Source organism: Girardinichthys multiradiatus, chromosome 5 (genome assembly GCF_021462225.1).
Source record: "Girardinichthys multiradiatus isolate DD_20200921_A chromosome 5, DD_fGirMul_XY1, whole genome shotgun sequence".
NCBI lineage: Eukaryota > Metazoa > Chordata > Actinopteri > Cyprinodontiformes > Goodeidae > Girardinichthys > Girardinichthys multiradiatus.
Window position 1 is genome coordinate 1444897 of NC_061798.1, and position 14155 is coordinate 1459051.

Here is a 14155-nt window from a genome sequence, read left to right on the forward strand (position 1 = left end):
AAGTTGTTTCTGTGGGCGGTGGCCCATGAAGTTTGCTAGGTCTTGGTCCTTGGCCACCTAGTGATATGCTCTGTTTTCTGGCCTCACATCCTTTCTGTGTTGAACATGGAAATCGTTACTCTTGCCCCTATAAGGTAAATGTGACTGAATGGGAAGAGTAGTCATCTTGTAATCAGAAGGTTGTGGATTTATTTTCTGCTTCCTCTCGTGCCACGTGTCAATGTGCCCATGGGCAAGTCAATTAACCACAAGTCATAGATAATTCTAATAAGTTGTGGCAGATGGCCGCTCACACTGAGCCTGGTTCTGCTGGAGATTTCTTCCTGTTAAAAGGGAGTTTTTCCTCTCTACTGTCGCTACATGCATGCTCAATATGAGGGACTGCTGCAAAGTCAATGCCAGTGACTGTCCACTGTCTCTACATGCTCATCCAGGAGGAGTGAATGCTACAAATCACTGACTGGATGCAACCTGCTGGGTTTCCTTAGAAAAACTTTTTATCCAATTTGAATAAATAATTAACTTTGACTGCACTGTTCAATGGTTAGGGCTAATTGGAATGTATGTACCTGACTGTTGTGTAGTGCCTTGAGACAACATGTGTTGTAAATTGGCGCTATATAAATAAAACTGAATTGAATTGAAAATAATTAGTGAATGAATTTTCGCACATTTGTGAGTATGACTGGGTAAACGTGGTTCCAGTGTAAAGTGCTTTGAATGATTCAATTCAATTTATTCAGTGTCTACTCACAAGGCACTTTACAAAGTCAGTTCAATTGAATCATACAGATTTCAAGTTGGGTACATGATCAGTATCACTTGAACGACTAGAACAGTTCATATTTTTTTCGCTTTAGATGGATGAGAAGTTTACAGTTTTTTTTGAGTTGATCATGGACTTGTGATCCCCCCCCTCCCTTGGTTATCTTCAGACCTGACCCATCCTCAACTGGTGGAGATAAGAAATCAACGTCAAAGAAATGTCATTCTTTTTTTTTTAATTAAATTGGATAGGTGCATTTAGAGGTCTGGGCAGGAAGAGGCATAGTTAAGGGGATTTAAAATCACCAGTAGTTAATCCAAGGTATCAACTTGTTGCATGCCATACTGATTGACATGTTTTAAGCTGAGCTGTTTTGATTTGCTGTGCAAGTGTGTTTGCTGTCCAGCTGATCCCAAATCAGCCAGGAGTTAGAAGTTGGACTTTTAACGTTTTTCCATTCAAAGCAGCTGCGGTATGGGCCTTGTGGCCTGACCACTCCTTTGTCCCAGTTTATTACTGGAGTTTTTCCACTGAGTTCCCGCCTCAGAGTTGTATGACCATTTATTCGAGATTTGGGGCAATCAGTTGCTAGAGGCTAAAAGCACAGCCCACCGTCTACCAGCTGATCACCGAAAATCGAGACATCGGCACACCAGGAGGGCTTGTGTTTCCAGGTTAACCCAAATTGCACATTTTATCCATAAAACTGCTGGTTTGATCTTCATAGACACTCAATGTGCATATATTTTGTATTATTATTATTATTGTTAGGTAGTCATTTTTATCCCCTTTGTGTAGAATCGTGCTTGTTAGTTAGGTGAAGGTTTTTGGGCCAGAATAATAATTATATCAGGGCTATATGGCTTCAATAAATTTTCACATATATATATATATATATATATATATATATATATAAGAGAAGTGTTTGTGTTTATTTTGTGCAAGAGTGATTTATCTGTCAAAATAAGGTGAAAGTTCCCGCACCTTCTATGAAGCGTTTGAATAAACAGGTGTTAATGACTCTATTTAACATATGAAAAGCGGCTGGCAACAGCAGTAGCCCCACGTGGGTACTCAGTCATTGGATGGATCAGCTGACATCATCAATCACTAATCACACGATTGGCTGTCATTCTATAGGTAGATCTGTCTCTTTTGGACACCCTGATAATAATCCTGTATCAAAAATACAGGCCTTACTCAAAACTGTTTTCATATAATTCAACTCATGTTTTTCATTCATCCTGGGCTAATGATCTAACCAACTGGTCCTCAATCCTGCTCATCAAGTACCCCTGTCCTGCTTGTGTTAGGTGTCACCTTGCTGCCACACATCTGTCTAACATGAATGAGGCTTCTGCAACACTGCAATCATTTGTATGCTGAAACAGAGACCCCTACATGCAGGGCAAGGGTTATTGAAGTCCTGAATATACAGGTCCTTCTCAAAATATTAGCATATTGTGATAAAGTTCATTATTTTCCATAATGTAATGATGAAAATTTAACATTCATATATTTTAGATTCATTGCACACTAACTGAAATATTTCAGGTCTTTTATTGTCTTAATACGGATGATTTTGGCATACAGCTCATGAAAACCCAAAATTTCTATCTCACATTAAAAGGGTCTCTAAACGAGCTATGAACCTAATCATCTGAATCAACGAGTTAACTCTGCACACCTGCAAAAGATTCCTGAGGCCTTTAAAACTCCCAGCCTGGTTCATCACTCAAAGCCCCAATCATGGGTAAGACTGCTGACCTGACTGCTGTCCAGAAGGCCACTATTGACACCCTCAAGCAAGAGGGTAAGACACAGAAAGAAATTTCTGAACGAATAGGCTGTTCCCAGAGTGCTGTATCAAGGCACCTCAGTGGGAAGTCTGTGGGAAGGAAAAAGTGTGGCAGAAAACGCTGCACAACGAGAAGAGGTGACCGGACCCTGAGGAAGATTGTGGAGAAGGGCCGATTCCAGACCTTGGGGGACCTGCGGAAGCAGTGGACTGAGTCTGGAGTAGAAACATCCAGAGCCACCGTGCACAGGCGTGTGCAGGAAATGGGCTACAGGTGCCGCATTCCCCAGGTCAAGCCACTTTTGAACCAGAAACAGCAGCAGAAGCGCCTGACCTGGGCTACAGAGAAGCAGCACTGGACTGTTGTGGTCCAAAGTACTTTTTTCAGATGAAAGCAAATTCTGCATGTCATTTGGAAATCAAGGTGCCAGAGTCTGGAGGAAGACTGGGGAGAAGGAAATGCCAAAATGCCAGAAGTCCAGTGTCAAGTAGTGTCAAGTACCCACAGTCAGTGATGGTCTGGGGTGCCGTGTCAGCTGCTGGTGTTGGTCCACTGTGTTTTATCAAGGGCAGGGTCAATGCAGCTAGCTATCAGGAGATTTCGGAGCACTTCATGCTTCCATCTGCTGAAAAGCTTTATGGAGATGAAGATTTCCTTTTTCAGCATGACCTGGCACCTGCTCACAGTGCCAAAACCACTGGTAAATGGTTTACTGACCATGGTATCACTGTGCTCAATTGGCCTGCCAACTCTCCTGACCTGAACCCCATAGAGAATCTGTGGGATATTGTGAAGAGAACGTTGAGAGACTCAAGACCCAACACTCTGGATGAGCTAAAGGCCGCTATCGAAGAATCCTGGACCTCCATAAGACCTCAGCAGTGCCACAGGCTGATTGCCTCCATGCCACGCTGCATTGAAGCAGTCATTTCTGCAAAAGGATTCCCGACCAAGTATTGAGTGCATAACTGTACATGATTATTTGAAGGTTGACGTTTTTTGTATTAAAAACACTTTTCTTTTATTGGTCGGATGAAATATGCTAATTTTGTGAGATAGGAATTTTGGGTTTTCTTGAGCTGTATGCCAAAATCATCCGTATTAAGACAATAAAAGACCTGAAATATTTCAGTTAGTGTGCAATGAATCTAAAATATATGAATGTTAAATTTTCATCATGACATTATGGAAAATAATGAACTTTATCACAATATGCTAATATTTTGAGAAGGACCTGTAGATCCATTGATCTATATCTGAATAAAGGACATGAGGCACATGCTTGACTTTATATAAAAATAAAAAAAATCGAAATTAAACATGAAATTTCACAGAAGAGTTAAAAAACTTGTCCAGTTCTGGACCATGTGAAAGTGGCGTTCGTGCAGATAGGTCCCCAATGTGCAGATGCCTGTGATGAGTCAGACTGTACTTTGGGTCCGCCTCCAGTCTCCTCTGTAACTTCAAACAGAGGTCACTGAACTCCTGGCTGCAGAAACTTGGGGGCCGCACAATCCAACCAGACGCCCCCTCGAAGCTGCCATTTTCCTCATCTGACATAAGATCAGCGGTGACCTCTTTCTAAAATGCATGCTCCTCTGCTTTAAGCACACAACCTGCCCTCGCCTCCAGCAGCTGAAAACACAGAACAGACAGTCATTATCAATGCATCAAAGAATTGTCATTGTAAGCCATAATTAACTTTTTTGGTTAAAATGCACATAATACGCAGACAGAAAATAAAAAAAGATCCTTGTTACAGTAAAAGTATAAAGTAGCAGCAAATGTTTATGTAAAAAATTTTTCAAATCATGTATAATTTTCTTTCTACTTCACAATTATTTACCACTTTGTTTTGGCCTTTCACATAAAATTCCAAAAAATATATTTATGTTTGTGGTTGTGCCAGAGCAATCCATGAAATGGATAGATAAATGTTCCAATGCCATTTTGTAATTATTAAGAAGTTGCAATGTAAGTATAAAGTTGTAAGTTTTAGCTTTGCTCATACTTTGTTAGCTTATTTAATTGGGTAAAATATTTGAATTACTGTTATTGTTATGGAGTTTAAAAATTTAGATCACCTGCATGAATAAAGGTTAAACAAAAAAGGTGCATTACAAATACATAGAAATCTAATAATAATAATAATAATAATAATAAGTAGTTGAAGTATAAATTGCTTTCTTTAGAAATACATTTAGATAGCCTCCATAGAGTACATGATGTGTGATGTCATGTGGGAACTATTCAAACCTTGTTATGCTTCCTATGAGAAAAGTTGGAAAAAAAATAAAATAAAATTGCTTGGTGAATTTATTGTAATCTCACCATGATTCTTTGCGTTTTCGGTTTAGAAATGACCAAGCCTTACCACAATGTTTGGGTTGTTTTGGCACCTTTTCCTCTGCAGCTCTTCGGAACACGAGGCCTTGGACTCAACGACTAAACGACTCAAGGACTAAACCACTCAGTCTCTCATTACAAGTCACCGAATCATCGCGGACCCACGCTAACTGCTGGCAGACTTTGGTAGCAAACTGAGTCATCTGGCGAGACAACCCAGTCATTGTAGCAAACAGTGTCTTTTCGTCAATGGCGGTGTTACTTCGGGTCCCCGTCAGATACGGTTTCCCCTACATCTCCTTCCCGCCCAGGTGGCAAAAAGCACGTGTGCTTGTTGCACGCTCGGAATCGCCATGCTGTGCTCGCGCCACAGGGAAACTACGGTAACTCTGAAAGCTCAAACATCATGTTTCAGAGAAGTCAATCTACAGTTGTTGAGCTAGTGTGCTCTCAGATAAACTGATTTAAATATCATAATTTTAAGGATACATACCCATAGATGGATAGAAAGATGGATGGATTGATAGATAGATATAAACATTATGAAGCATAAACATATTTATACACACACAGACACACTATACCCTATACCTGAGGAGAGGGGGGGTCAGGGGGCCAACACTGATAAAGAAAGCTGACATCAATTCCTGGCATTTTACAGTGCTGATAGAAAACTGCTGTTTTCAGCCACTACCCTGAAGTTCTGCTGCAAATTTACGTGTCAATAACGGCTGATAATCCCGCTTTTCATGCAGTGAATAATAATCTTTCCAAGGTTTGGTGTAGGTTATGGTGTGAAATACAACTTAATTTTCCAGCTGGTCAAAGCAAGCTCCTGCTGCACTTAGAGCTGTAGCGCAGTCAGCCTGTTACCATAGCAGCCAAATTCCTGCCAGAGTAGGAGGCATCTTATCTGCCTCTGGTGTCCATTGGTGTAACCACAGCTGGAACTAACCCTCTCCCAGTCAGGGAGGATGCAACACCACTATCTGGTGGCCACTGAGTGAACTTCAGTTGCAACAGGATTTTTTTCTGCTGCAGACAGGCATTCAATGCCATCTTGTGGCCATTAGTGAGAATTACAGTTGCAACTACAGAAATTAACTCATTTGATTAGTTCCATTAACACAGGCAGATAATCCCATCACCAATGATCAAAGGGCATAACTTGAACTAAAATTAAGTTGTTGATCATTCATTCTGCTTTGAAATTTATGCATTTTTGCTGGGTTTTTCTTGTGTGTGAAGCATGTTTTGACCAGACTCGTATAACTAACTTTAGTTGTCTAACTTGTTAGGTTCTGCAAGAAAGTAAATAACCCATAGTATGCCTCACTAACATTCATTCGTTTGAATGTTTTAGTTTGCTTATCCCACTTAAAAAAAAAATTTTCTAAAAAAACGAAAAATGTATATATATTTTTTTCTATCTGTTTGCCTCTAGCCCTGGAACTCGAATCTGTTTCTGTCCCTGGATTTACACCCCAGCCATGCCACTGGTTTATTCAGCCTGAGCTCACCTGGCTCTCAAGTCTGCCTGGAATTATTGTCAAGAGGACAAACATAGCTCTCTGTGTTCCTGCCACAGTTTCAGCTGATTCCCCTGAGGATTTGGATCAGTCAGCAATCCGACTTCAGTCTGTTGGACTCTTCCACATAAACTGTCTGGATCATATCCTCTTCTGGATTCTGCACCTCATTCCCAGACTGAGAAGGTTAGTGGCTTTTTCTAACTGTTTTCAAGTCCTGAGTTTTATTCAGCCACTAACTCGTCTCTCTGTCCTCAGTGATTCGTGGAAGCTGACTGCTGGTCTCCTGTTTTCTGATCCTGATTTGCTGAATAAACCTTTTAACTTTTCACTTTGTGTTTGGCTGAATTGGGTCCTCTGTCTCTGGTTGTGATACCCTTAGGTGGTTGAGTAAAGCTCTCCAAACTACTTGGCTGGGGGGAAGGCGGTCAGAGTGCCAGAAAGCTCTGAACTCCTGTGGAGACGTTCGCGGGTTTTAAGGAATATTCACCCATTACCCAGCGCGTAATGGGCCTGACAAGTCCTAAGGAAACACCTCCTCCTCCTCAAGTAGAAATGTTTGACTACACAGTAAAAAATATGGACCAAAAATCACAGAGTGCATCAATTAAGGGGTTAAAGAGTCAAAACTTTCCTGCAGGAAGTTTCTTTTGTCTTAAATATTGCAATCACCCGGAAAAGAAGGCAAGAGTGAAAAGGAACATTAGAGATGGGAAAAGAAAGTTGTTTTTGAAAAGAGCACAGTGCATGTTCTGGAAGGAAGAGTGTGGAAGATACAGAAAGTAGAGTTTGAAGGAAATGCCAGGTATGTGGACCACTGACTGATAATATTTTTGTGTTCAAAATCTGAACCTATACTAAACTTTTTTCTTCTGTCTCGCTCACACACACACACACAGGATTTGAGTGCAACCTCGGCATTTTTGAGTCTGGACATCAGACACCTGCCCTCCCCATGGCTACTCCACCAGAGACGCTTCTTCAGTATGGCCTGAAAGACAGAGGAATAACAGGAAGAATAAAATATAAAACCCCTCTAGTTTTCCCCTGTAACAGTTCAAGGTCTAAAACGTCTCACAATGTTGTGTAAACAATAACTTTCATTTCCTATTCAGAGCTGCACACGGTCAAATCCAGGCTCTGCTGCAAATGCCAGTGTGAGTTTCCACCTGAATGAAACTCAGGAGAAGTCTGGCCAAAAGCCCCAAACCCACTGAGATGGGCAACGATCTGTGCTGTTTGCCAGAGCCAGAAGAGCGATACACTGGACTCATCTTGAAAGCACATCTTATGCAGGCAGAATAGAAACAGGCCGGGCAAAGTGCTTTCTCCCTCCTGGAGAAGTTAAAGTGGACAAGGAAGGTGCGTATGTCCTGGCCGGGTGAAGTCCTGGGTTTTTGGACTGATAGAGGACTGTGTGCCATGACAGCCTGACTCTGGAGCAATCAAGAAACTGAGGGGGGTAACGTACAAACACCCACATTTGCATATATCTTTTCTATTTTCTGCAATGAAGAACGCTTATTAGCCGCTGCTCATGTGACATACTTGCTTGACAGATGTAGCAGGTTAAAAAACGTATTTTAGGGTTAAAAAATGGGTGATAACTTATGCTCATTTGATACTTTCCAGTTAATTCTTTTAGAGAAGCAAGTCCCTCTCATCGTGGAATATTCAGGGTCAATTATTCTAGTTGCTGAAAGTTATTAAGAAGCAGAGGAAGTTACAATACCTCCAAAACCCAGCAGTAACCATGTGTTTCTATGTCAGCCTCAGGACAGATCTCAAGAAGGAGCATTTTCAAGACCCAATGCATGTGTTTGTGAAATTATACATCTCCAAAGATGAGAACATTATGAAAATTCTCTTTGGGTATTCTGAAACTATGGAAACAATGACCTGTAATCAGGCCTTCCACAAACATCATATTTCACATTTGTAATGTTCAGAATATTTAGCAGTCACTGCTTGTATAACAGGTAAAGTCAGGAGATTAATTCTTTTTTGCTTTCCCAAGATCTTTTGATGAAGTTCCATGTAATTAGGCATCTAGAGTAATAATGAACCACTGCATTTAGATTGCAAAATCCAGAAAGATAGACATGGGCTTCATTTTGTTGGTGTAGTGAAAGTATATAGTGATTGTTGTCTGTTTTCTTGTCCTGTTGAAGGCCACAGAATGGTCGTGGTTTCTCTGTGGGTGCAGCGAGGGGAGAGAGATACGTTTGTTTTTTGGGGATTGACCCACTCACGCATCCTGCATATCACTCACTAAGTGGTGAGGCAGTGGAGTGGGAAAATGGGACTTTAAAATTAAAATTAGCCAAGTGTTGTGGAGAGACTGCCTCACCTTCGACAAGGGTAAGGCAATATTTAAACATACTTGGGTAACAGTAAAAGTTCAACTTGTACTGTAATGGCACTATTTTATGTGGAAGGTTACATTTAGATTGACCCAGAAGTGACTAGGAGAAACCAAAGAGGTGAATGTTTGGAAAACAATGTTCTGTGTATCTAACATTTAGATGTTTGACATTAAAAGAAGCTTCAACGAAACTGGTGATACCCTTGGTTATCCTTGGTAACATTACATGGTGTCAGAAGATTTCGAAGTTCCCACTTCCAGAAGCTTTTGATTTTCCAGGGTCGGATTACCCACAGCCGGAGCAATGGCCTGAGTGGCAGCAGTGATTTCAGTGTAGCTACGAAGCTCAACCTAGATGAAGTTTGGGTCTGTACACTGCTGTTCACTTGGGAAAGAAGTGGAACAAGTGTTTAAGACATTTACATACGAAGAAGGGGAAGACGAAGATAAGTACAATTCCATTTTGACTCCGCCGCAAGTGCGCGGAACTCAATGGCCATGTCAGCTACCGACCTTGCGCCCTGTCTAAGAGCCAAAAGTTTTTTAGCTGCCTCCTCATTACTTATCTTGGGGGTGAAAGTTAAGTTAAATACATCCAAAAACTCCTGAAAAGAATAATACTGAATGGAAACTTCATCAATAAAAGCCTCCGCCCATTGTAGTGCCCTGTCCCTGAGTAACCCGACTATATAAGGTATTTTACTGGCGTCGTCAGGAAAAAAGGATGGGGATCGGTGGAAAACAAGTGTGCATTGAAGAAGAAACCCGCTACTTTTACTAAAATCTCCAGAAAAAGGCTCAGGAGCAGGTGGGAAAATTTCCCGGCTTACCACTCGTGACTGGACCGGAGTGGGCAGCACCGGAGCTGGAGGAAGAGCAGAGGGAGCACTGTTAGTGGAGAATGAGAAAAACACTGCTTGAAGCTGTTGAGCCATGAGATTTACTGTCTGTTGAATATCAGTTTGCTGTTGGGACAATGATTGTAGTGTAGTCTGATGCTGCCCTAAAAGAATGCCCTGATGGCAAACAGCTGTCCATAGTTGTGCCTCAGAGTTCTCTTGGTCAGCCCGTTCTGTCATAATGTAGCGTTTCTTTAAACCCTGAGGAGAACACAACCACAGATTCAGGACAGCGTTTTAACAGATTTATTTTGTGAAGAAAAAGGATCAAGGCAAGACAGGGACCCAGGCAATGACAGCAGGAGACTGGTTCCTCTCTGGAAGGGAAGGTGACAAGGTTGTGGATATCCCAGGAGAATTTCAATGTGTTTTCTTTTAGAAGGGTTTGTTTAGGAACTTACAGCCAGACCAGTTGTGGTTTAGCTGGGGAGGTAAGTCTTTCCTCTGAGATGGAGGTTGGCAGGATGAGTGTGGTAGGCAACAGTTTCCTTTAGCTCTCAAGTGATGACTCAGTTTAAGCGTTCCGACGTAGGAGGGTGGACAGGTAGGTGACAACAGAAGTAAGGTTCTCCAAAAAAAAACCTCACCCAAGCTAGGGCCAGAAGCTGAGAAGGCAGGGAGACTCACGGTGGGAGACGAGGAACGAAACCTTGAAGCTCACTCAGAAAACAGATCACAGGACTAGGAGCCTTAAAATCCCATCAGGCAAGGTCTGGGGAAAAAGACAAGAGAAAATTCCGATTAGGTTCAGCAAAATGTATTCACAAGCACTGCACATCACGGTCAGTACCACAAAAATGTAGCAACGGGTTGAGGTCTCCCTCCTGGTCTCAGCTCCTTAAGAAGGCCAGTGATTAGGCCCTGATCAGCAGCACCTGCCAGGAAACGCTCTAGAGCAGAGGGTGGAAAGAAACACACACACACATACACTGCGCACCAACACAGAGCCCTGACAGTATCAGTATTTTCAATACAGGTAGAACGGTTGCTATCTTTATATGATTTTAGAAACATTCTGGAAACCTTATTGAGATAGAAGTTTGGCAATGATTATCAAAATATCAGACCTTTATTAGGTCCCTCAAAGATGCATTACAATGAAATCAGTCATTCCCGTTCACATACATTCATACACTACTTACTTACTGACTTCTCTGTCAGAGCAATTTCAATTGCAAAAATTTGAACATAATATTACTTCTATTATTCTTAAAATGGACATTGTTTCCTCATGTCCCTTTTTGTTTCCACTGGGTCTGTTTTGAATGCTTCAATTCTTTTTTTATTCACCAAGAATCAATAAGGTGGGGTCCACCTTAAAGGTGTTGTCTGTTAATCATTGTCAGGTCAGTGAGGTTCATAAGTCAGTCAGAACCTTGGTCATTTGCTCTGTGCACATAATGTTTCATAGATTCACCCTATGATTAGTCAGCAAAACATCCACCTATAGGAGAACATTTTATTGTTAATAAATGAGCTGCATTTCCTAAAAATACTGTCTTCCTTCTGGATGAGCATCACCTGTTGAAAAACCTTCATCATTGTATTACAATATTGTAATATTGTTTCACATATTCACTCAGATCTTTATATTATACCAGTAGGTGACGTTTTTAGTATCTCATGTAGACTGACATATACTGTTGCATTGAGAGAATCTCAGATTAAATAAATTTAGTTAGAGCTCCAATCCAGGTTAATTTTGTGTCTGCAGACTTTAGCCAATTTTTCTTTTTTTTTTTTATACATAAAAATTCAAGCACACAATCACCATATTAAAGGCTCTACTTCTAGAGAATCACTAAACTTCTGGGGGCCGGTTTTGGCCCGCGGACCTTGAGTTTGATACATGCAGGGTAGAGTTACAATCTTCATCAGAGCTCTCAGCAGAGACAGGATTCTGCTGTGTGCAAACGTTTTATCTTTATTTTCAGGCACCTGCATTTCCTGTGTCAAGGTCGTTTCACAGAGCTGGAATTTAACTTCTCTCAAAGAGGAAAAAAATCAAAAATGCACACAATCTGAGACAAATACAAAATATTTCCCTATAAAATGAATCTTTTGCATTTTATCATGGTGCAGTTGGCAGTATAACACCATAGAATGATTTTTAAATGACCTGTTTCTCACTAACGCTTGACTACAAGATCTATTTATTCTCAGATTACTTCTCAGCACTGTTCTGCCTACAGGGATGGGTGGCGGTCTGCCCCCCCCTTCTTGTTTTCATTTTTCAGTTAAGCTGAAAGTTCTGCTTTTTCAAAAGGCCTCAGTATTATGGCTATTTCAGTTAAAGGCTGCTCTTGCTGTTTTTGAATTTATTTTATTTGTTTTAATCTGTTTACCAACTGTGTGCACGCAGAGACTGAGAGCTCCCCTTTGAAATTATAATCTTTCTGCCATTTAGCAAGCAACTTCCCATCCTTGGAGAAGGTGTATATACTTATTTTATATTTTAATTAATAGTTCCTAATCAATAACTTTTAACTATTTATTATTATTATCTTACTTTAACAACTTATTATTATTATCTCATTTTCAGAACATAAAATATGTATGTGAATCCACCAGCAAACAGAATTTCTCACCAGACCCTCAATTTCTCCTGGAAAACAGGCTTCTAGATGAAAAACCTAGTTTTCATCTGGTTTTCCGCTTAGGGTTCTAATCCCGGAGGTGAAAGAGGTTTTAGACTGTTGCTAGTAAAATGCCTAAAAATACAAATCAGAATTCTCTACAGCACAGGTTCACTGGAGAGCAACTTTATGTTCACATAACCAAACATGGAGAGGCAGCTTTTAGTTCTTATGCTCCTGTAGGATATAAACTATCTATGTGTGTAACTGAAAGGTGCAGATAGAGGAGAGGGGAGTGAAGCATAGAAAGTGCAAGGTCATAAATTGGTGAAGGACAAGGGATTACCGGATGGGGGGAAGAAGGTAAGATAGTTATCCTATCTTACCTGAGAATAACCAGAAGCACTCCTTATTTGGACCTAAGGAACATGTTATGTTATACATGAGTGACATGATATATGTATATGTTGAACACACCCTTGAAGACTGCATAAAACGAGCTGGAACCAGAGAGAGGGCAGAGTTGTTGCTTGCAGATTTTGGCTGGAGCATCTTTCTCTCACTCTGCGCAGAGTCAAACATAAGCTGATTGTACTTTGTGTTTATTTCACTCTTTTGAAACCTGTGCCCAAATCAACGGACCCGGGGAAGCAGAGACGGCTTCGACAACTGGGGGCTCGTGCGGGATTTGGAAAAACAGGTGAAAAAATTGGGATCACTGACAGGGACCAACAGACACCGGACACAGGCTAGCCAAAAACTACAGTAAAGGTAAGCAGAACCTGTTTTATCAAACTCTGCTTTTGGATTTTCGATAGGCTAAATTAATATTGTGTCCGATGTCTAAGTAAGTCTGAGTCCACCAAAACGTCAGAAAAAGAGTGTCATAAATGTTGACTAGGATTTAAACTGGTGAATAGGATGTTGTTTTAAGAGAATTACAAGACTTAGTGGTGGTGTTGTGTGGAAAAAATATAGTAGTTTCTCGAACGTGGCAGTTCAGAGTAGTCCTTGACGGAGGACTACAGTTTAGCTGGGTTGGAGGCCTGAGGAGAGTGAGAAACCTCAAATTCTACAGAAAAGTAAATACACTGAGATCAGGCATAAACACTTGGGTGTGAATGCCGTGTTTTACGTGAGTTCTGCCTCAGTAAAACCGGATTACAGACATAATAAAAGCACAAGCACATAGTCTGAGAATAAGTCCTGTGAAGTGATAAACTGTGAGTTGGAGAAATAATCCAACAAGACCAGGTTTGTGATAAAATGAATGAACTGTGAGCTGAATATGGGAATTCAGCAAGACCAGGCTTTTTGGTAAAAAACTCATGAGCTGTGCGCAGAGGAAATAATCTGTGTTACAGACATTATTAGGCGGAGTGAGTGAAAATTTGTGTGACTGGAGAGCAGCGCTGTGCAGAGCGACTCTCATAGCAGGTGACTGAATGCAGCTTTCTGTCCAGAAACCGAACGGTGATAACAAAGACAGACTGCTGATTGCTGCTTTTGATGAGTAACGGAAATATTTCTTTGTGAAAACTGCGCAGAGTCAAACATAAGCTGATTGTACTTTGTGTTTATTTCCGTCTTTTGAAACCTGTACCCAAATCAACAGGCCCGGGGAAGCAGAGACGGTTTCGACATGGGCCACCTCTGCCTCTGTGTGGACAGGCCGGAGGAGCCATGGCGGGACCGTAACACCCATACCCTCCGGGTGGACCATTCTTATGGGGGCAATCTCGGGCCCAATGTCCAGGCTCATTGCAGTAATAACACACATCAGCATTACCCAGCGTCCTCTGTGGTCCTCTTTGGAATCCCTTGCTCTTGGCCCTCCCCGTCCCCCAAAACGACCAGCATGTCCCTGATATGGGA

The 14155-nt window shown here is 41.3% G+C and overlaps 2 long non-coding RNA genes across 2 annotated transcripts; one reads left to right on the top strand and one right to left on the bottom strand.

The window, feature by feature from the left end:
* Nucleotides 1-3842: 3842 nt before the first annotated feature.
* LOC124868846 lies at nt 3843-5257 on the bottom strand. Its single transcript, XR_007038404.1, has 2 exons — nt 4940-5257; nt 3843-4200 (listed from the first exon to the last, which is right to left on the bottom strand). It is a non-coding gene; the product is annotated as an uncharacterized LOC124868846 (long non-coding RNA).
* Nucleotides 5173-7209, top strand: LOC124868847. The gene is made up of 3 exons (XR_007038405.1): nt 5173-5294; nt 6356-6626; nt 6699-7209. It is a non-coding gene; the product is annotated as an uncharacterized LOC124868847 (long non-coding RNA).
* Nucleotides 7210-14155: the final 6946 nt, after the last annotated feature.